At 40.3% G+C, this 23,278-nt stretch overlaps 1 protein-coding gene and 1 long non-coding RNA gene across 4 annotated transcripts in view; one reads left to right on the top strand and one right to left on the bottom strand.

The window, feature by feature from the left end:
* The first annotated feature begins 54 nt into the window (after positions 1-54).
* On the top strand, positions 55-23,218 carry LOC111763710 (uncharacterized). 3 transcript variants are annotated; one of them, XR_011649584.1, is made up of 5 exons: positions 55-823; positions 1,529-1,569; positions 7,063-7,167; positions 16,113-16,253; positions 18,820-23,218. It is a non-coding gene; the product is annotated as an uncharacterized lncRNA (long non-coding RNA). The 3 variants fall into 3 exon arrangements; XR_011649583.1 differs by lacking the exon at positions 18,820-23,218 and having other exon boundaries at positions 55-373; positions 670-823; positions 16,113-16,470; XR_009187068.1 differs by lacking the exon at positions 18,820-23,218 and having other exon boundaries at positions 16,113-16,470.
* VTCN1 (V-set domain containing T cell activation inhibitor 1) overlaps positions 19,303-23,278 on the bottom strand; it is an 80,704-nt gene continuing 76,728 nt past the window's right edge. The window contains exon 6 of the mRNA XM_004456598.5: positions 19,303-20,911. The gene's annotated coding sequence lies outside the window, so the exon portion shown is untranslated. The remainder of the gene's footprint in view (positions 20,912-23,278) is intronic.

Below are 23,278 nucleotides of genomic sequence, written 5' to 3'. Positions count from 1 at the left end.
AGGCGGGGCGGCAGGAGGCGGATGGCGTCAGTTCCCCGGGCGAGGGAAAGAGCGAGGTTGAGAGTGAGCAGCACAGTATAATAGCTGGCGTCATCATTTTTACAAGGGACTGTCTCTATCTCTGCAGCGACCAGGGAGGCCTCAGGACCACTTCAAGCGCTGCGCTGACAGAGACCGCCTCCTTTCCGCTCTCGGATTGGCCCCGGAGTCAGGACCGGGCTCTCCCATTGGTGGGCGGCGTTGTCCGTTGACTCGGAAGGCTCTTAGCGCGGAGCTTGCTGGGAGTTGGACAGAGCGTTTTCCTCAGCTCGGAGGCGACTTCTCGACGCCAGTCGAAGCTCGCTCTCACGCTCTCCCGTGGCGTTTTCTGGGGGTGAGGGTGCCTGAGGCTCTGGTTCTGGGGATAAGTTAGGGAGACCGGTGAACCGAGGTCTAGAATTGAGGGTTTCTCTCTGCCAGCCTCTGCGAGCTCCACTCTCCATTCCCTGGAGCCAGAGAAGCCGTCGTTTCACCTGGGCAGGAAGGTGGGGGAACCGATGACCTAAGGGTTGACGACTTTTGTCATCCATAATTCCACTGTTATGTGGGGCCTCTTTCTACCACCTGTTCAGGGAGGACTTGCCGTCGTCCCTTGACTGGTCACAATAGGACAGTTTTGTGGATTCACAGCCTGGCTGGGAAGATGAACACGCCTCGCACCCTTAGCGTCCCAGTTTTCTGGCCTCCTTACCTGAAGTGTGCTTATCAGGAGTCACTGATTCACCCCGCAAGGGCTTTGTTACACCTGTGACCTGGGGCCCATGCCTCCAAGATTCCAAAAATGGTAATTCTCCAGCTCCTTACCTTTCACCTGCTCTCATTATCTTCAGTCCCTTAAATCTTTCTAGTAGGGGGACTGTCGCACTGCTTTCTTTGTTCATGACTTGATTTGGACCCAATAGTCCGCTATTTCATTGAGGTCTTCATTATTCCTTTCCTGCAGTAAGCACATGTGCCTAAAAGCTAAACCTTTAAAAATGTGGAACTTAAAATACTAAATTGTTGACTGCAAAATACGAAAAGGAAACTAAAATTTAAAAAGGAATGTTGGGCCATTTCCAAAAGATAACATGTCACTGAGTCAAATGCCACTTTTACGTAAAAATTACATATACTTTCCAAAAAGGAAGCATGTCCACGAAGGTCTTAAAATAACCCTTACCTAGCTTTCTTTGGTTTCTTTTCTTTTTCCATACCTACCCTGATCCCAAATGTGTTTTTTCCACACCAGAGTCCAGGAGAAGGTCGCAAAAACTAGGTGGACTTGGGCTTGCTATATATTCTTGCTCTGAACTTCAACTTGATCCTCCCTCATGTCTGGGATGCTTTGGGATGCTTTGCTTCATCCCTTATTCATGCTGTATTATATTTCCCATGGTAGCTGCTCCAAGCTTCTCTTGTTTTAAGAAGTGCTTTATAATTTACACATGCATTATCTCATTTAATCTTCTAACAGCTCTGTGAAGTAAGCATTGTCCTTATTTTACAGGTGAGGAAACTGAGTCTTAAAGATCTGGTGGCCAGCATAAGGTAACGCATCTGGGGCTTGAACTCAGTCTTATGATGCCAGGTGTAGGATTCTACCCCAGCCATTCCAACCCCTTCCTTTCCAGCATATTAAGCATAGAATCCACCACATACTCAGAAGGTAGCTGCCCTTAATCAAGAGGGGAAAAGGAGGCATTTGGAGAATTCCTCTGCCTTTTTATTTAAAACATGATGATTCTTCACATTCTCTCATATCTTTGCTGACTGTCTCCTATTCCAAGGTTAAACCTTCAATACCTTTGCTCTATATCCCAATACCTCCTGTATCCTAGAAACCATGCTCCTCCTATGTTTTCAATCAATAAACCCTCCCTTGACCTGACTCCCCTTCAGGTATTGACCTTTGTGACTCTCACTACTGCATTTCTCAAAAGAATAGTCTCATTCCCTACCATCATTACCATCTTCATCACCACCCATTTATTCCTCACCTTATAAACTGAACTTTTTTTTAAAGATTTCTTTCCCCTCCAAACTGACATTTAAAAAATATATATATATATGTATTTTAAAAGATACTTGGATTACATAAATGTTATAAACTGACTTTTGACTCTTTCCTATTAAAACTCTTCAAGGTCACAAGTGACCTTTTAATACCGCTGGCCCTTCATTAATACACAATCTCTAGGCTTCACCAATGGTACGTACTTCCTCATCCTTAAAACTTGCTTCTGAAATACTCTACTCCCCTGGCCTTCTAATCTCTTGGACTGATTCTTACATTCTCCTTCTGCACTGGTTCCCTTTCCTCCACTTTATTCCCTAGCTTTTCTCTCCACACTCACTTCTGCAGATATTTCCAGATCCACCTTTGCTGAGCTTTAGTCACAATCATCTTCTATATCTCTGCACTGACAAGGTCCCTATCACTTCAAGCCCCACATATCTTAAACTTCATTGAACTTCATTGCTCACTGAACCATACTATCTGAATTTTCCTAATGCATTTTCTTGAGGGTATCATCATTCTCACTTCCCTTTAACTGAAACCGTGTAGAGCTCCTGGCCTCCATTCTCCTTTTCCATATCCAAGCAGGCACTGATTTCTTTCTTTCCATTCCCATTGCCAGCACCCTACTGCATAGTATTTTCTGTGTGAGACAGAACTTTATCATCCTTACTTCAGGTGCTCTGAACCATTCTCTGCCCTCTAATTTTTTCCTTCAATGCATCTTATGTAGTTCTTACAGAATAATTGTAAAAACATGGCTCTGTACAAGTCAGTCTCCATTCTAAAAACTACGGTAACTCACCATCTTCATAGGCCAAAATCTAGATCCAGTAGCAGAGCCATAAAACTGGCCTTTTAGGCATGTCCTAACCACTGCCAAGCACATTTCTTGATCTTTGCCAATTTGTCCAGAGCATTCTCCCTCCTTTATTATTTAAATCTTCCCTTCCTTCCATGTCACACCTGCCTTACACTACTTCCTTGAAACTTTCCCTGTGGTTTTAAGGTTCCTTGAGTCCCAATAGCTCTTCTTGTCTATACTGCTCACTTTGCAGTTTGTGCTACCTTGTATTATTAAGTGTTTCATTTTGTGTCTGTATATATGTTTGTATATCTTTGTCTATATTTTGTCTTTCTTGGCTGAAAACCCCTTGGCAGTCAGTGTGTACACAGTAGGGTTTTATTTTTTTTAAGATTTATTTTTTATTTCTTTCCCCTTCCTGCTCCCCCCCCCCCCACGCCCCCAGTTGTCTGCTCTCTGTGTCCATTCGCTCTGTGTTCTTCTGTGACCAATTCTATACTTATCAGCGGCACCCAGAATCTTTGTTTCTTTTTGTTGCGTCATCTTGTTGTGTCAGCTCTCTGTGTGTGTGACCCATTCTTGGGCAGGCTGCACTTTCTTTCACGTTGGGCAGCTCTCCTTATGGGGCGCACTTCTTGCATGTGGGGCTCCCATACACAGGGGACACCCTTGTGTGGCACGGCACTCCTTCCATGCATCAGCACTGCACATGGGCCAGCTCCACACGGGTCAAGGAGGCCCGGGGTTTGAACTGTGGACCTCCCATGTGGTAGGCGGATGCCCAATCCATTGGGCCAAGTCCGCTTCCCTGCAGTAGGTTTTTAATAAACACTTATTGATGTAGCAGAGAATGGTGTTCTCAAATAATGAGAAAACAGTACAGGACTACATACAATTAAGAGTGTTGTGGATAGTACAGACCATCAATGCATTGGGGTGATAACACAGGGTGAGGGAGGATTTGTTAAGAAAGCTTATTTCCCAGAATTAATTAAGTGTTTTATTTTATGCTCACCTACTGCCACATCTGTTTGGGAATACCAGGCAGTAATAGTTACAGGGAACTGAAAAAGTCATGGGATGAGTGGAACAGGCTGATGAACTTGTCCAGGGCCCAGTTAGTTATTGAAAGAGCCTCAGCCAACTGCTGTTGTGCAAGACAGAGAAGCAGTGATGGCAGGAAAGCCAGGGAGGGAGGCTGACCCATCAGGAACTCAGGCAGGTGTGGATTAGACATTCTGCTTGGTCAGTACCACTATACACTAAATGAATATATGGAAAGAGAACTAGAGAGCTGCGTCCAACTTATCTTTCACCATTACAACTCTCTCCATTGTAACCATCTTTCCTTCTCTCTTATTTCAAGGAAAAAATAACCTTTTATCCTAAGACCTGTGTTCTGAAGACCAGCCCTACTTTCCTCCTCTTCTTTCGCTTTTCCTCCTTCCTTCCATCTTCAGCCTCTCCTTTCTGAGGGATCAAGCTTTATAACTTTGCAAGTCTTTTCCTCTTACTACACCCTTAACTCCCGAGTTCACTCTCCCTTTTTCTAGCCAAACCTCTCGTAAAGAATAGTCAACACTTGCTTCTCTAATTATTCTCTGATTTACTCCTGAAATTGCTTTTGTCAGTCACCAGTTATTTCCTGCTTCTTAAAGGATACTTTTCAGTTCTTATCTAACTGAATTTGATGTAGCCTTTGGCACTGGTAACTTTCTTTTTCTTGAAACTTTCTTTTCCCTTGGTTTCCTCAAGGAACACTATTCCTGGATTTCCTTCTACCTCTTGTTCTTCTGATCATTCCTTCTTTTTCTTCCTAAAGAGTACCGCTTCTTTCACCTGGCTCTTAATGTCAGCTGTTTCCCAGGGTCCTTAGTCCTCTTTTCCCCCCTTCTCTCTTCATCCCTCCTTGGTTTTTGTGGGATTTGAAGGTCATGTATGTAAAGCAGAAGTCCACTTGTGGCTCCTGTTACCATCATCATTATGACCTCTATCATGTCTCTCAAATTTACTATCTCCTTTCCATCCCTGTGATCCCTTCTCTAGTGCTTATCATACTTTGTCTGGATTATTAATTGGTATTCCTATTTCTAATCTATCCGCTGTAATAATGTTAGTGATCTTTCTGAATTTTCAGCCTGATCATATTCTTCATTGGCCTTCAGTATCCTTATTTACTCAGAGTATTCTTTGAACACCTGAAACATGTTTTCCCCAGATGTTTTCGTGGCTTTGCTCCCCACTAGAATGGTAAGTTCCCTAAGGACAGGCACTTCGACTATGCACCAAGCACTGGAGAGACTTCATTGAGTAGAAAAAGGAGAAATCCCTTCTCTCGTGGAACTTGTCTTCTAGTAGGCTAATTAGTCAATAAACAATAAATGTAACACCTAAATGGAATATATAGTGAGTTAGAATGTGGGAAGTTCTGTAAAGAAAAGTAAAGCAGAGTGAGGAGCATGAGTAGTGTGGGGAAGGAGTGATGTACATTAAATGGAATGATTAGAGTAACTATCATGGAAAAAGTAATATTTTAGCAAAGACTTGAAGAGATGGAGTGACCCATGCAGATGTTTGGGGAAAAATAAGTTCAGCTGAAGGAACAGCCAGTGCTTGCTTAGACATGCCCAGTGCGTTTGAGCAAAGGTTGGGAGGCTAATATGACTGGAGCAGCGTGAGCATGGGGGAGAATAGTAGCAGGTGCCTTCCGAAGAAAGGCATGTCTTTGCATGATACATATATGAAGCTTCCCATGATCCTGCCTCTCCCCATCCAGCCAGCCTCATTTCTTGTGCTGCCCAAGCCCAGCATGCAGCCTGTGCTTTATTTAGCCTTCTTTTATGATTGTACATGCTACTTGCTCTGCTTCAGACACCTTTGACACTCTTCTTTACCTAGTTAATTCCTACTTCTTCAAAACTTAGTCCAGGCATCAACTCCTCTAAGAAGCCTCTGTTGACCAAGTCTTCATTAGGTGTTTGTCTTATCTGTGGTACTCTTTGATGAGCTCTATCAACTCTTCAGCATTCTACATTTCCAGTTTCTGTTGCTTGTCTAGTTCTGTCCTCTCCCTTACTATGTTTCCCTTCCTCCCCTCAGTGGGAACTCTGAAGGACAAAGGACCATGTCTTATTACATTCCTACCACTGGGCACAATGAGCAAAACGTGCTACGGGTAGATAGGTTTGCCGAGTGACTAAGTGGCCAGTATTCATGCTCCCTTTCTAAGAGAATGACCATATTAACAGGTCAGATGACCCATGAAACTCATTATTTCTTAGCTCAGGTAGACCATTTTTGCCCTTACTTATTTCCCTTTTTAAAAGGGCCTAATTCTTAAAACAGAGTCTTTAGTGCCATCTAGTGGGAGTATTAGCAATAAACAGTTATTCCAGTAAAGCTGGGACTGTGCACTCTATTTTGAACTGAGACCTAAAAAGGAAGACGAGTTGCATAGTCTCCAGCACACATTGCATTATGGGTATTTTGATATTATCTAGAAATTCACTTTACCCTGGGATGGTTCTAATTGTTATATCTAACAAGTATCAATAGACCCTCATACCTGATATGAGAGGCTATTATGTTAGAAGGCTCTTCAACTTTAAGAAGGCGTAGTATAAAATGTCTGGAATAATCTGAGCTTTGGCACTCCTCTCCTGTGTAACTGCTTTCAGGACACACTGGGAACTACCTGAGGCATCAATTCAAATACCTACCTTCTCAGAAAAAAATTCTCCCCTGTCTTATACAAAATTTTGTGGCTTTTCTCGTTTGACTCCTCGTTTTTTTGACTAAGTGGTTTGCCATGACCCCAACCATTCTACAGTTGATATAGTGAAGGAACTATAGCCAGTCTTAATTGGTTAGGTATAAACATAAGTGGATCGTAGACTATTTTACCCTTTATTGCACACTTTAGTCAACTCTTTATGTGAACTCTCTTTTCTACGTATATTAAATAATAGAGCTCATTATTAACCTCTTTTGAAATGTTTCATGAAGCACCTTATACATAATGTATATTATTTGAAAACGTGGGTGAATGCTCTGTTAACAGTGTTATCGTTTATATAAGTTTATCTTTCATATAAAGTATACATAATTAAATAAAATGGGTGATCATATATAGAAAATGGCATATTTAAAGATTGGATTCTGCTTTATATGGCAGTAATGCTTATGATAAAAATTAGGATTCTTTTATTACTTTAATTAGCACGTCAACCTTCAAGAGCAGTCATGAAAATTTTGATTTAGAGGGACCCTCTGTTTGGAAGACATTTATCCCAGTTATCTCCATGCCTTGTTCTCTACAAGAATGGTAAGTCTTTGAGGACAAGTATTTCCTCTGTTAAGTTTTGTGTTCTTGGTATCTAGATGCATATTTATTATTAATAAATAATAAGTATTTATTAAATGGATGTATGAGAAAGCTAAGGCAGAGCAAGGTAAAGATACTGGCCTAATGCCATTCATGAAGTTATGAGGAGAATTGTGGCAAGAATCCATGTTTTCTGACTGCTTTTCCATTGAGTGGTTCAATATAACACCTTGCCTCCAATCAGTATTGCTTTTAGATCCAGGCACCTGGAGCTCCTTTCCTCAGCCCTTTGTTGGGAAGGACTCACCCTCTTCCCCTTCGGGGGTCCAAGAGTACTAAGAACTAAGGGCACATACCCATCAGGAGTTCATCTCCCTACCTCCTATTGCTATCATCCCCACCCCCACCGTTTTAGACTAGGTTCTAGCTACCTGGGATGCTGAAATTCCCTGGTACGTATATAACCAGAAGCCCACTTCCAGGCCCTTGCAGGGCTTCCCAGGTATGGACTACAGGATAACTGTATACACACCTAGGCCTCAAGAGTGGTCAGAGGACACCTGTTGCGGGTGGTGAAACTTGATCAAGCCAGTTGGGGTGTCCACACACACATGGATGTGAGGCCTCTCAGCAGGGTGGAAAGAGGAGAACAGGCCATGAGCTGAGGTGCCTCTATTTGTCCTCTTGCTCAGAGCCCCTCAAATGTTAGAAGTGGATCTGTCTCCTATAATCTAGTTCTCACATGTTTAATTTGGTTTAAACTAACACTGAGTGAACATCTCTATTGTGCCAGACACTGTGATAGGTATATTTCAAATGTATTATCTCATTTAAATGTTATCCTCAGAAGTGATTCACTGAGGGGCATACAACTAATAAGGTACAGAGCTAAAAGTGTAACCAACTAAATGCATTCAGGAAGTAAGTGTTCTACACTTACAAAACTCCAGTGCAAATATATACACGTGTATGTGTGCGCACACCTGTGTGTATGTCTGTCTACATATGTGTATATATATTATTTAATTGAGAAAATGTTTAATAAAAAGATTAAAACCATTTAAAAGAATATAAATTAATCTGTCATGCAAGACCCTGAGTCAGATAAAACCAGTTAACATTTTTTTTTTTTTTTTAAAGATTTATTTATTAATTTCCCCCCTTCCCCTGGTTGTCTGTTCTTGGTGTCTATTTGCTGCGTCTTGTTTCTTTGTCCGCTTCTGTTGTCGTCAGTGGCACGGGAAGTGTGGGCGGCGCCATTCCTGGGCAGGCTGCTCTTTTCACGCTGGGCGGCTTTTCCTCACAGGCGCACTCCTTGCGCGTGGGGCTCCCCCACGCGGGGGACACCCTTGCGTGGCACGGCACTCCTTGCGCGCATCAGCACTGCGCATGGCCAGCTCCACACGGGTCAAGGAGGCGGGGGGTACATTTTTTTAAAAAAGTACTCAAGGGAAGCTGATTTGCCTCAGTGGCTGAACACCGGCTTTCTACATACAAAGTCCCAGGTTCAGTCCTGGGCCCACTACCTCAAAAAAAAAAAGTACCCATATATTTTAAAACATAAAATCAATAATTTTTAAACTTTCTTATTTGAAAAGCTTTATACAAGTGAAGAGAAAGTATAATCAACCTTCATGTACTCCTCACTCAACTTCACCAGTTAAGAGCATTCTGCCATTCTTGTTTAATATATTTCCCCCAACTTTTACTTTATTTATTACTTCTTTTTCTTTGCTGGGTTATTTTAAAGAAAATCCCAAACATCATATCATTTTACCTGTAGACAATTATATTTAAGATACTTATTTGTAAAAGTTTAAGGATAAAGATGGAAAATACTTCGACTCTTCTGTGAAGGCTGCTTAATAAAAGAAAAAGTGGCACAAAAAGTTAAATACCAATTTTATTTATTTAATGGTTTAATTTCCTTCTTTGTTTCAAAGAAGACTTCAGGTGATGATTTTGCGACTCTAAACAACTTTATATGTATGCATCCAGCTTCATGTCATGCTGTTTTCTTTGCAGAATTTATTTTCCAGTCAGTCCACTTTCTGGTTTTTCCTTTCCCTTCTTTTGGAAGAGATGTTGAAAATAGTATGCAAATACATACCTCTTTCTCTCTTTTCTCAGTGACGAAACCTGAAAATGATTAATGTAAAAGGAACAGAGTATGATTTAATTTAAGTGCCATTTCTAATCCAAATGACAGTTAAGTTTCCTGAATCTAAAGTGCACCCACACCCTGATAATAGCATTTAGAGCATAAGTAGATTATATCATGGCATATGGAGAAGTCTACACATTAGTTCCAGGAATGTTGCTAGGAAATATAAATAAATAATGTTCCTGGTTACAAGGGAATATAAATAATCCCTACCAACTGAGACAAAGCCTAGTTATTTCTTTCTATATTGACAGCAGCTATTTTTTTCTTAAGTACCTGTTTTCCAGATAGCATTTAAATGTGCACCGCATTTTAATAAATTCTACATTTTTATGCACATTGTGCATGATCTGGAAGCTTTCTCTCCTATTATTAATAATAACATGGCATTTTCAGGACATTCCAGTGTGATAAAACCCTTCAGTTGTTCAGGGTTTATGCTCTTCTTTTAGACAGAGTCCATTAAGAATATTTTTTGGTGATATTGTCTGGGCATCTGGCCTGTGAGTTGGGGGTGGGAGAGGGAAGGATGCTCCTGGATATCTATATGAGAGGAACTGAGAGGCAGCGATCTGGGTGAAAGGAAGGTTAAGAGACTTGTTTGGAAGCTGCATTTATATAGTAAAACACTTTTCCCTTATATATATATATGCAATTGTGTCTTGGAACAATGCCGAGGTAGGAAAAATCAAAGATAAATAAAGCTCCTCCCAAATCACTTTTTCCAATGCTCTAGTCCTGCGTGGTCCAATACAGTAGCCACTAACCCCCTGTGACTTTTGAGCACTTGAAATGTGGGTAGTCTGAATTGAGAAGTGCTATAGGTGTAAAATACACACTAGTTTTTGAAGGTTTATGAAACAAAAGAATATAAGCTATCTCATTAATAATGTTTTATATTGATTACATGTTGAAGTGATATTTTACTAAAACTCTATTAAGTAAAATCTATTACTAAAATTAATTTCACTTGTTTTCATCTTTTTAATGTGCTACTGGAGAATTTAAACTTACAAAAATTGCTTACCTTAAATTTCTATTAGACAGCTCTGTTCTAGACCTTGGCAAAACAGCGCTCTTGGTAGTTTATCTACAGTACAGCCTTCCCATTCCAAGGTATGTCTGCTTTTTGCGTCCTCCTACAAAAGGCATTCTCCCTCTGCAGGACTTGCCTGCAGCCTCCAAACTACTTGGCTTTGCCAAGTTCGCCACCTACCCCAAATTTAAGTGACTTAAACAGGATCAGATGACAGTCGACTAATTTAGTCAGGTCCTTTACCATTTATACTAGGTTCTCTGAGAGCATGTAAAGATAATCTCTGTGCCCAAGTTACTTACAACAGAAAAGTTTTTTGTAGAAAAGCTGAAACAAAACTTTAGGAGTTAACTTTTATTTTAGAATTTTAGAATTTATCTTTACATTTATTGTAAAGTTGTTAACATATTAGTATTGTTTCTAAAAACTACTGGGAATGGGAATGAGTTCTATTATTATCTGATTTATTCCTCTTTTGCGTTAGATCCCTTTATCTCATGCATTCCGGATAGGGGTGATATTGACACCTAAGGGGGCAAAGATTGGTTCTTGGGATGTGCAAAAATTATTACTTTTAATGTATAATCACAGATATATAGTATATCTGTGGTATTAACATTTCATGGAGTGGGCAAGTAGGAAAAAATATCTGAAAAGTTTCCTTAGGGGAATGGTAATGAAAAACAGGTTGAGAAACACTGGTTTATCTGGACTAGATATTCCTATACTGTGCATATAACAACAGAATGTTTTTTTATTATCAGCTGATCTCCAAAGCTTTCCAAGCAGAGAGAGGAGGCAAAAATAGAGGAAAGATTTACATTTACAGATGGGGAGAAAGAGAACATCTGAGGAAATCTCTACCAACCAAATAATCTAGATCATCAGTTGTTAACATTTTGCCAGATTCTTTCCTTCCCTTCTCCTCCTCCTCTTCTCTCCATTCCCCTCCCTTCTGCTCTCACCCTCCCTGTATATGGATGTGTGTAATCTAGATGAAGAGTATTCAAAAAGAAAAAAAAAGAAAAAAACAAAACATTAATATTTTACTTAGCTTATAAAGCTTTATTGCTGATAACTACATTTATAAACATTAAAAATAGCTCCCCCCCCAAAAAAAAATAGCTCCCAGATTTCCATCTTACCCTTGTAAAACCCTTGGTGAAACATCCTTGACAAGCCCAGGAAAAAATGGTTCATTGTATCTCTTAGATCCAAGAGAGCTTTATTTCTGCCTCTGTATTATAGTATTCTGGAGGATGGAATAAGGAGATGCAAAAGATCAGAAGTAACAGGTGTTGTTTTTAGGGGTAAGTTTAGTGAGAGACTCAGACTCGTGAGTGGTACTATATTAGTCTGCCAAAGAGGTGCCGATGCAGAGTACCAGAAATCTGTTGGCTTTTATAAAGGTTGTTTATTTGGGGTAAATCTTACAGTCCCAAGGCTGTGGAAAATCCAACTCAAGTTACCATAGTAGGTATTTTCTTACCCAAGTCAGCTGCCATGTGTTGAAGGAAGATGGTGAGCAATCCCTGTGAGGTTTCAGCCTTAACCTCTAGGCGTCCTCTCTCAGGCTCAGCTGCTTCGTTTCTTCCAGATTTCAGCTGCAGGCTGGCATACGGCTTGTCTCTTAAGGCTTCCCATATCAGTCTCAGAGGATGGTCTGAAGGTCAGCTGTAAGCTATCTGGCAAATGGCTCAGAGATCCCTGGAGCTTCAGCTGTTTGAACCTCTCCTTTCTGTCACATGGCAGGATCAAAAATGACAAGTGCTCTCTTCTTGTGTGTCTGTCTGTGTGAGTAACCATTTATATCGGACACACCAAGGGGGCAGCGACTCAACCTGAGTCATGCTTTATTGACATGGTAGAATCAAAAAGCCTCAAAGCAATCTTAGCAGGTAATCTAATCAAAGACCCCTCAACTGAATTTAATATAACCAAAGGGTATCATATCTAGAGGACGTCATAAATAATGGGAGTCATAAATAATCTCAAACAACCACAGGTACTAACAGGTTTTTTCTTACATTTGTATTGTGTGTTTTTTATAGTCTACAATACAATTTCACATATTTAGCCCTCACACAGCCCCTGTGAAGTAGGAATTATTATCACCATTATAAGGGCGCTGCTAAAATAAACTAGAATATATTATGAAAGAGATTCTTTTTGTTGTTATACTCTAGACTTTAGGCATTTTTCCTCTTTTTGGGGTCTGCCAATTTGAAATCTACATCTCCTTATCAAATTCTAGGCTTCTTCCTTTATATAAGGAAGAACCACTGTCTAATGAATGATATACTCCAGATTGAAAATTCCTTAAGTGAGATATGTGGGATTAAGTAATATCAATTGCTTTTCTAATTTAATGTCTTTAGGTACATAATTCTATCTACTTATTTAGGACAAATCTGTGATTGCCGCTATATAAAATATATGTGCAAATGGGCAAAGATGGGAATGGCTCGCACAGACATGATAATCATTATAAAGGTAGTGGATTTAGGGCTGTTTTTTCTTTATAAGTTAAAAATTTTCTATAATTTTTAGAATATGAACATACCCAAGTTTTTTCACAAATTAATTAAAGAAAGCTGGTATTTCACTGTCTTGACTCCTAATAGATGCTTGTCTTATGTAACCTGCTAGTTGAGTAGCCATTGTCCCTTCTCATCTCAATATCATGCATGGGACTCTACCAGAACCACTGGATCTAACCACAGCACTATGCCTCATTGCATTGGGAAAGACTTGTTCCTCTGTTTCTCAACCACATGACTCTTCTATGTGAACCAGGCCTAATAAATTCTTGCTTTTTCTCTCCTGAAGCAAATAATTACTTTTCCAGGAGGTGTCAAGTTTTGATTCCTACCACGCACTGAAAGGAAGGATGACTCCTGGATCAAAATTCAAAAATCAAAATGAAATTGGAGGCAAAAGGACTAGTGAGAGGCTTGGGCAATTGTTCACTTCAGAGAAAATACCTACCTGAATTAAGGCGCGGACAAAAAGGATGAAGAGGAGTGGATAATTAGGGAGGCATCATGGCAAAATAATTGATGAGATTTAATGACTAATTAATTAGGAAATGTTAGGAGTCAAAGATGACTCAGAAAGGTCAAGCTTAGATGACAAGAAGATAATACAATTCACAAAAATGTGTTTGTTTTGGACATGTTTCAAATGTGGTAACTTTGGATGGAGGTGCCTAGTTGGGAACATTTATGGGTTAGAAAAGAGAGGATGAAACCTGGAGATGAAATTTTGAGAATCATCAGGTTTTTTGTAACTACCAAAAAATATACATATGGTCTTTGTGTCTAAGTAACTCCCTTCCCTTAGTGTCAGTTACATTTGCCAAATAATGTTTGTTTGAGATATTTTTCTTGTTTTCATATTGTTAATGGTAACATTCTGGACAACCGTTCACCTGGGAGCAGCTCTACCTGAAGCAGAGAGGAAAGTTCTAGAGAAACGCTTGATCATTTAGTGAAGTCAGATGCTATCTATGGTCCATGAATGGACTTAGGAACTGTGGGTGGTTGTCAAACTGCAAAAAAGAACTGAAATATCCTCTTATCAAGGCCCTATCTGACAGTATAACGCCAGAGAGCCAGCGTTAGGGGAATCTCCTTCCCAGTTTGTTTGTTTTAAATCAGAGCTCAGGCCCTATTGCTAATCAGAACAAAGTCTTCTCCCCAGCGTGGCAGGGATCTGGTTCATTCTGCATGTGTGGCTACACTCCTGTGAGAGCTCTTAAAGAAACTTGGTCACCCTTTATGCTGCCATTTCAGTTGACCAGTGATCCAGTGACATGTGTAGTGAGGATTGCCTGACTCTCCCTTCAGTAGCTGGTAGGTAGGTAGGTGGTCTGATTATTCCCATTGTTTGACTGAGCAGTGTATATACTGGAGGGCCCTGGAAGCTAAAGTTGTTCTTTCTTGGAAGAACAACCAAATACCAGCTGCTGAGCTTTGCCCCGCCTTTCTAACAAGGGCATTTCCTCATTTGGGGACTTTCACAGTGTCATAGTTGCTTGCTTTTCTTTTCTTACAAATATGAATAGTATTCCCACAGTGAAGGGTCACTTCCTTCTGGAACATTGGCCCTGACAAGTCCAGTGCAGCTATGCCCAATTTAAGCATACCACTCTAAAAAAAGTTCAGAGGATTGCCCTACTCTTTCAAATCTGCTTGTAAGTTTTCCCTCAAATAAGCCCTCTTTTTTGTTTACATTATGTAGCTAGAGATAAGTGTGTCTGTGTCCTTTTTACATGACTTTGACCAACACATGCCTTTAAGGACCACACAAAGTTCAGGGTTTAGTGAGGAGGAAAGAAAAAAAGAAAAGGAAAAAGCAAAGCAAAACAAAACAAAACACAAAAACCAGTTTCTGTCCTGATAGCCCTCATACTTGACAATTTAGTTTAGTCACCAAACTGCCCCTATCACTCAATTCTCCTTCTTTGAAGATTGGACCCACACTGGTTTTATTTCTCATCTTTTCATGCTCTGTGGTCCTCTGTAACATATAAAATAGTAACCTATGGTTTAGGAGGCCATTAGCCAATTCAGTTCCCTTAACAGCATACACCTACTGAGCCACTGCGCTTTAGTCTTCAAGTGCTCCCTGACCTGGTTTGAATCAGTAGCTGTTTGGACAAGACTTTCTGTTGTGTCCCAACTGTTCAAACATTAAACATCTATTCTTGGTCAAATAGGTGGGAAAAAAGCAAAGTTTATATCTTTATATAACCTGTTAGGATTGCATTGATATTCACTCACCCTACCCAATATATGTACTTACTAGTAGCTAATTCTATTAGTTCTGTCATATATGCCGGGCAATATAATAACTGCTTTTAATGGATTGTCTCATTTAATTGTCACAATAACCAGATGAGGCAAGTAATACTGAGACAGGGACTCTCGGTGTAAGTTTTTCCTAGGGCAGTAGTGCCATTCAGCGTGTGCACAGTGTGACCTCGAAAGTAAGTAGGTAGGACGAGAAACTAGAAGGAGCCAAGAATTTATGCCGACACATGAATATCCTTACCCAGATTGTGCCTGCCTGTGTTTACTCTTTGTCCATTACATTAAAAGAAAATGGCAATACCTTAGTTTATACTAGGGCAAGTTCATACAAGGACTGACTGACTGAACTAACTCTTCTCTAACCATTCACTGTTAGTTTCTAGTTTTATCTATTATTTTAGTCCCTTTCTTACCCATTTCTGGAGGATAGCTGAGTAAATCTTTTTGCATACAACTATTTTTTTTTTCCTTGCTGGTCTCAAAGTTTATGAGAAGTTCAGAAATAGACTTAGTATATATAAGAGCATAAATAGGAACTAAGTATATATGAGAACAAAGCATTCTTAAAAATCAATGGGTTAAGGATTAATCAATTAATAAATAATATGGGGAAGCACTTGAAAAAGCAATAGCTAACTCCCTTACCTTACCGAATATACTGATAATTAATTTCAGATGAAATACAGGTTTAAATGTTTTAAAAGACACAAGGAAGTATTAAAATACAATAATGAGTTTTTAAAATGTAATCTAGGGGTTCAGAAGGCATGTGTAACCTAACTAAATGTAAATACTAATGGAAGAAATAAAACATGGGAAAAATTGATAGGTATGATGACATAAAGGCAATGTAGTTAGACATGGCAGAGTGGATGGGACCATTTGTGACCCATTCCTCACAAAATTTAATAGTTAAATATGTTCTTTCCAGGTATTTTTGAGGCTGAATAACAAGGAACTTGTAAGCTGGTCTCAGAAGACATTTTTGATCATCTGGCAAAGACATCCACCTCAGCATATTACAAACATCTTTTGAAGTCTTGGAGATAGGCACTTCTGGGAAAACAAAATGGTATCCTTGAAGCAACTTGGGAGGAGGATTACGATTTCGCTGCCAACTCCTTGTGAATCAGGGAAGGGCTGGGGTAGAAAATGCCCAAGTGTAACTGAGGAAATATAACTGCTCCAGGAAAGTCAAAGACAGTCAAAGATCATCATGAGCAATGAAGCTGAAAGCTCCTAATGAATCCTTATACTTTAGTACATATAATATAATACAATGGCCAATATTTATATAATGTTTTAATGCATATGTGGCACTTTCCCACATGCCAAATAGTCTTTCAGAAATAGTATGGTGTGATGATAAATTTGGACTTTGATTCTGGTCCAACCTCTTGGGACCTGTTTTGTCCTCTTTAAAATGGTGATGGTGATGGTGCTAGGGTCAAAGTTATAGTCACCATACAGGATAGGATTGAATGAGACAAATACTTTGATGTTTGACACGTAGGAGACACTTGATTTCCTTTTTTTCTGTAAAAGTGGTTATTCGCATCAGCGCACCTCAACTTCCACAATAGTTATGTATTTATGTAGGTAACCTGTCTCTCCAAACATGTCTCATGTTACAGAGTGATTTTTAATACCAGCAATGAGGGGGGTGGAGGTCATGGTAATAACTGCATTGTTAAAAAAGCACTCTCTTCCCCCTTGCTGAGAATCACTAGTCTCCACTATGATACCCCAAGTATCACTAGCTTGATATTTTTATGATACCTGATCTCTACTCTTATAGCTTTATTTCAGTGAAGTAAGGGTTTACTTCTATGGGAAGGCAATGCATTAAGCTAATGAGAAAGGTAGCCGATGAACTATCTCCTGCAAGGGAGCTTTTTTTTATTTGAAGCAGGGAGGAAGTTTTGATGGAAAGAATGGTGGAAAGGTTGAGAGTATTCAGGGTCTAGAGAAGGACTGATTGTGCCTTATGGGAAAAGGATAAAAGGGAAGGTGGGAGGAACTGAAGACAACTATCATTTTTCTCATTGAGCCTTATTAGCAGACTGTGTTTTGGCTTCTGGGACACCTGCTGCTGCTCAATAGAAACAGCTATCTTTATGCCATAATCTTGCATACTTCAGTCTTACCTCCCCCAGTTATTAAATAAGGACCCACCACATAAGTCATATATAGCTACTGAACCATATTATCAAAGTCATATTAAGTACCATAAGGTCTTAAAATTTTACCTGTCAAAACCTAAATAGTTTTCCCTATAATGATACATGAATGATTATAAATAGAGTTTGGTAATTGCAAATGTAGGAGACAAAAGAGAAAGGAAATGGTCTTAGTCTGCCCTGAATATATCATAGACTAGATTAACTGAACATGACTTTTGGCTTTTTCCAAGGAGGTAATATAGGACCAAGGTGTCCATAAAATTGTTATTTAAAGTAATGTTTAGAGTTTCAGGTAAGAAACCTTATAATTTAAAATGCTAAGGATATTTCTTAGGCCAAGCAATTAGATTTGAACTGAAGATAGAAGACAATGCTGAAGGTCAAAGTTATGACTTTGATAATAGGCATACCATGATCTAGGAGAGCCATGCCCTCCAGTATACAAGGGCTTTTGGAGTGATTCTTAGAAAGATGATAACTACAGATTCCCCTTCCAGGCTGTGACTTAAATGCTTTGGCTCAGCAGACACTTATTAATAAACAAGGTTTCCTGGGGAATATCTACTTGACCCTCTTACACAGAGCAAATTTCCAAGAGCTGCTTGGGCCCCATCCTTATTTTGTCATTGTCTTCAAGGTAGTCCATGCATAGCCATGAAAAAACAGACAAAACAGCATGTTATTTTTGTGTTAAATTGCATGTGCAGACTAAGGAAGAGAGTACAATCGTGGTGGTTTGGATTACTGTGAGACAGCTTCATTGGGAAAGCAGAGCTTTTGCTGGGCCTCAAGAGTGAGTGGAATTTTAAAAAGGACAGGAGGAAGCAGGCTAAGCTTCGGTTTCTCCGACTCTTTTAAGTTTTACTGATGACCCATATTGAAATTCCTTGGGGACATGGTCCATGGGAGAGAGGAAATAAGCCAAGGCTAGAATGAGCAAGCAGCTCAGGCACATACTACAACAGTCTGAGTTGGAGCAGCCAGTTGGATGTGCGGAGACTTCACCAGCTGAAGGGAGATTGGGCTTACAAATTTCATCAGTAGAACCAAAAGCACACCTTGCATTCCATAGAGGAGTAGCCTTCTTACTCAATTACAACACCCTTTGTCCCACTCCCTCAACTAACAATGCACCTACTGAGGTCACTATGCACTTAAAGTGAGTATTCATGCCACCTGGGAATAGCTGGTAATTCACACTTCACCTTGAAGTTGATTTGTTTATTCCCTCAAATGCGTTAATACTTCTCAGGTGTTTTAGCCTTTGTCATCTCTGTGTGAGCTTCCCCCAGATGTTTGTGGTATACATCATATTGTTCTGGTCCTTGCACTTGAGCTGATACAGACACATCTGTTGTTTCAGGCATCTGTTGTATGCTCATGGACAAGACCAAAGAATTAACCTGGGCTGGGAGTATTTATGATTTCACAGTTTGTTTCCTCAGTTTGGTACAGCACTGGCCTCTTCTTGCACAAGGCCTACTGGGACTGAGCTGGAAATGCAGCAGAGCAGAGTTATTCTGAAAACCCCTGAGAATTTGCCCTTTGTTAGTTAAATTTCCTGAAAATTTCATCACTCCATCAACTCCCAGTGTTACCTTTGGCATGTTATATAATCTGAAGATAGCCAGTTACCCACACTTTACCCTAGGCCTCTCGGTAAATAAAAAATGAAAAGACTAGAAGAGATTATTTTTGAGGTTTTTCTAGCTTGAATATTGAGAATTTGATAATTCCTCAGTAGTAAAAGTCAGAGTTTGACTGCATGTATATATATTATCCCACATTTATCCACCTCAAGCTTGCTGCCATCACTGTATTCCAGAGGCGTGCCAGCCTGGTAGAAATATAATGCAATTTCAATCTCTAGAACCTGGTCTATGGCTTTTTCCATTTTCCCTTTCACTCACTTTCTTTGACAAACCAGGCAGACAGCAGTGTAGGAAATTCATATTTAATCATTCACTTGAATAGTTAGAACACTAAAATCAAGTTTTCTATAACAAAATGTAATACAGTCTTGGTGGGTACAATGTGCCAGGGAAGCAGTGATCAATGTGTGAAAAAACAGTGTGGGAAAGGGGCTAGAAACAAAATGTTCTTTTCTATCATAGCTTCACTTCTCAGGGCCTTGTTTCAAAGGGTCCTTGCCCCTGCTTTTAGAAGTCTGTTATGTTTCAAAGAAGGTAACATCTTTGTTTTCTTAATTTGAATTTGGCTTGACATGGTCTGAGATCTAAATTCAAATTGAGGGAACTTGGCAATGGAACATTGTTTGTAGGTAAAATGATGGGAAAGTAATTTAGAAGCCCAATCAGCTGAAGATAATCTCATCAGAAATTTCCCACAGGCATTGTCTTCCACACTGTTCACTGGAAGCTCTTATTCAGGCTGCTCAGCCTCAGAGTTCTGCTCTCTGTGCTGAGGCAGCAGCCAAAGAGACAGGCTAATGCCCATTTTTAGGCAGCTAACACATTTGTTTGCTCCCCTCTTTCCTAGATCCTTTTCTGCTCTAAATCAGGTTTCTAAACCTCAGCACTATTGACATTTTGGGTTGGATGCTTCTTTGTTGTGGGTGGATGTCCTGTCATTGTGGAATGTTGAGCAAAATCCCTAGGCTCTACCCACAAGATGCCACACCCTAAGTTTTGACAACCAAAATTGTCTCCAGACATTGCCAGATGTTGCCTGGGGGCAAAGTCAACCCCAATTGAGTCCCACTGCTCTAGATGCTGTTGGAAGCTGAGGTCCTATCTGTCTATGCAGGAGAGGAAGTAGAAGCCTCTGAAATCTTATGATGACATAATGCCCCGTATAATAAAGGTGAGAGGTCCTTCTGTGGACCATTCAAGAGTGACCATCATCTGAGAAATAAAATAGCATTTGTTTTAAAATGAAGGTGCTTGGATTAATTAGAAAATTAGTGTGACCCAACTACTCTTTTACATTAAAAGTAGGATTGCTTTTCACATTCCTTTGGCATTTGTTAGGTGGGAGGAGACGCCAAGGCACTTTTGGAAATATCATAAAAAGTGAATCATTTGACTCCCCAAAAATGCAGCCACCTCTGAATTGTGAAATGGCAGGTGATTAGCAGCTTCTTCTGGGATTCTCTGCAGTTTAATTTGTGGAATATAAGGCATGTTTACTGCAATGGAAACTTTTCTAGGAACTGCCTAAGAGCAACATTACAGCACACATAACTAAGGATTCAGAGAAAAGGGAGATGCAATAGCTTATCCTCTCACTCCCCAGGAGTTTATAGGGTAGGGAATGGCTCTGAGATATGGGGATATACTTGTCTTCAATATGCATTTTACATAGCAGTTCAGTGTATTTCTCTAATTCACATGAATATTTTCCCAAATTTTAATATATGTCTTTGAAGATAGATTTATCACATTCATATTGGAATCTTCTGTAGAGACTTTTGGCTTCTTGATCTTGTTTGTTCACTTCAGACTTCTAGACATGAATTCTTTTCTCCCCAGAAATAGAAAACTAGGTCATATCTTGTGGTGAAATAGTTCTGCAGATTCCTGAGATTCTGAAAAATAACAGCAATAAAATGCCATTACATCCATTCAGGAAGCATTTATTGAGAACTGAAAGAGACTCCCTGCCACTGTGAATTTATCTTTTGTTCAGAAATGGGGCTTATTTTTCTGTATTTTGATGTTCTCTTGAGGCCACGTGGTCTTATGGGTTGCTAGGGGAAAGGAGATGGCTTGAGTCTCCCCTTGAGTGGGGGTTCATCCTAGCGACAGTCTTAGGGCAGAGACAGACCCTCAGAGAGCAAACAGGAACTGAGAGAGGAGCTCTGGGCAAGCGTGAGAAGAAACACTTCTCTCTCTGCCACCTCTTGCATCTACACCGAAGTCTAGATGTGCTTGAGGCTGCTCCTGGGTGGAAGTAGAAAGACAGCTTCTGCCTCAGTTCTCTGCCAGGGAGTGTGTGTGACCTAAAATGTCATGATCACTTTTGAAGTGTATCCTTTCATTTACTTTGAAAAGTTGATTTGGTTTAAAGTTATCCTCATGTGATCTCTAGGAAGAAAGAGGGGGAGCTACAGCTAACTTGGTAAGAGCATATAAACCAGTGTGTGTGGCACAGAAGCATCATCTGTTACACGGATGTCATGGCTTTAGAAAAAAGCCTGCAAATTAGTGCTCGAAAGGAATAGAAGAGAGAGATGAATATACTATATAGGTCACATTACCTAGTTATAGTTTATTAAAAATTCATTTACAGTGATGTGGGGAATTAAGGAAAGTAGAAAGGGTTCTTCTACTAGTGAGTTTCCCCAAGGGACAGTTTCCTTAGGGAAATCCAAGGATTGATAACCATGACGTTTTGAAAATGTTGGGAATGGTCAGCTTCCCTTAACCTTCTCAAAGAACCTACTTTAGGCATTGCACTGCTGTAAGAGTTCAGAGACCAGGAGAATGAAAAGAAGCTCTTTTCCTGCCCTCAGGGACTTAATCTAGGCAAAGAATATTAGGCAACTAGAGCAAAAGATAAATTATACATGTGTGCCAAGGGGATGTGAAATAAAGGGACTGTCAGAAAAGGGTGCAGGGAAGCTAGGATGCACTTCACTGAAAAGATGAAGAAAGTGGTAGGGATTGCCTTGGAGTAGAGAAGACAGAGGCCGTGAAAAGTGAGCAAGGCCTGAGAGTACGAGGGAAAGAGGTGGTAGTTGAAGGAAGAGGGAAGGAAGTTCAGGGAGAGAAACTGTTGAAGGCTGTGACTGCATAACTTTATTACAAGAGCGCCGAGAGAGCCATTTTAGGTTCCAGAGCAAAGGAATACTGGATGCAAAAACTGTTGGAAAAATTTTATTCTGGCACCTTATTTCCTCTCAACTGAAACAGGGAGAGGAAGAGCCCAAGCACAAGGCTCTAAAGCCTGTCAGGATGTGAGACGATGAAGGCTGGATTAGGGTCAATCTGAGAGGGGATGCAGGGGAAGTACTGCAGGGCTTCCTAACAAAAAAAATTTTTTAAAGATTTATTTCTCTCCCCTTCCCATCCCCCACCCATTATCTGCTCACTCTGTCCATTTGCTATGTGTTCTCCTGCATCTGCTTGCATTGTCAGGCAGCACTGGGAAACTACATCTCTTTTTTGTTGCATCATCTTGCTGCATCAGCTCTCCCTGTGTGCAGCACCACTCCTGAGCAGGCTGCGCTTTTTTTCATGTGGGGTGGCTCTCCTTGCAGGGTACACTCCTTGCACGTGGGGCACCTCTCCGTGGGGACACCCCTGCATGGCATGGCTCTCCTTGTGCACACCAGCACTGCGTGTGGGCCAGCTTACCACATGGATCAGGAGGCCCTGGGTTTGAACCCTGGACCTCTATATGGTAGGTGGACGCTCTATCAATTGAGCCATATCCACTTCCCCTTCATAACAAATTAACATAAAGGATGGAGGGAGACAAAACTATCTCTAAGGTTGTTAGCCTGGAGTCTTGCTGGTGATGCCGTTGAATAATGTGGGCAGGTGTGTAACACCCATGAGCTCAGTGTTACACAAATTCCATATACAGAAGGGTGTTCTCAAGGAAATATCCTACTAGTAATTGGAGCCAAAGGACTGAAGTGTGAGAATGAGAAGTCTTGGCAGGAGGGGGCTAGGTTGTGAGTCATATGCCAAGTCTGTCAACAGGAGACTTGTTAGGGTGGGTCACTTGTATGAAGGGTAGGTGCATGCCATGGGGCTTTATAAATAACAGTGAAATCCAGAGTAACTAGTCAGGGCTAAACATCTCTTTCTCCTAAGTAAAACTTTTTTTTTTGTTTGCCTTCACTGATGACTCAATAAATGAAAAGGTGTTTCCATTTATACAAACATTTGCTTGGTGTAGAGTTATTTTTTCCTTAAAGTCTGTCAATGACATCTTTGCTCTTTGT

This window comes from Dasypus novemcinctus, chromosome 9, assembly GCF_030445035.2.
Source record: "Dasypus novemcinctus isolate mDasNov1 chromosome 9, mDasNov1.1.hap2, whole genome shotgun sequence".
Lineage (NCBI taxonomy): Eukaryota > Metazoa > Chordata > Mammalia > Cingulata > Dasypodidae > Dasypus > Dasypus novemcinctus.
Note: the sequence above shows the minus strand (reverse complement) of the source record. Positions and strands in the feature narration are given on the sequence as shown.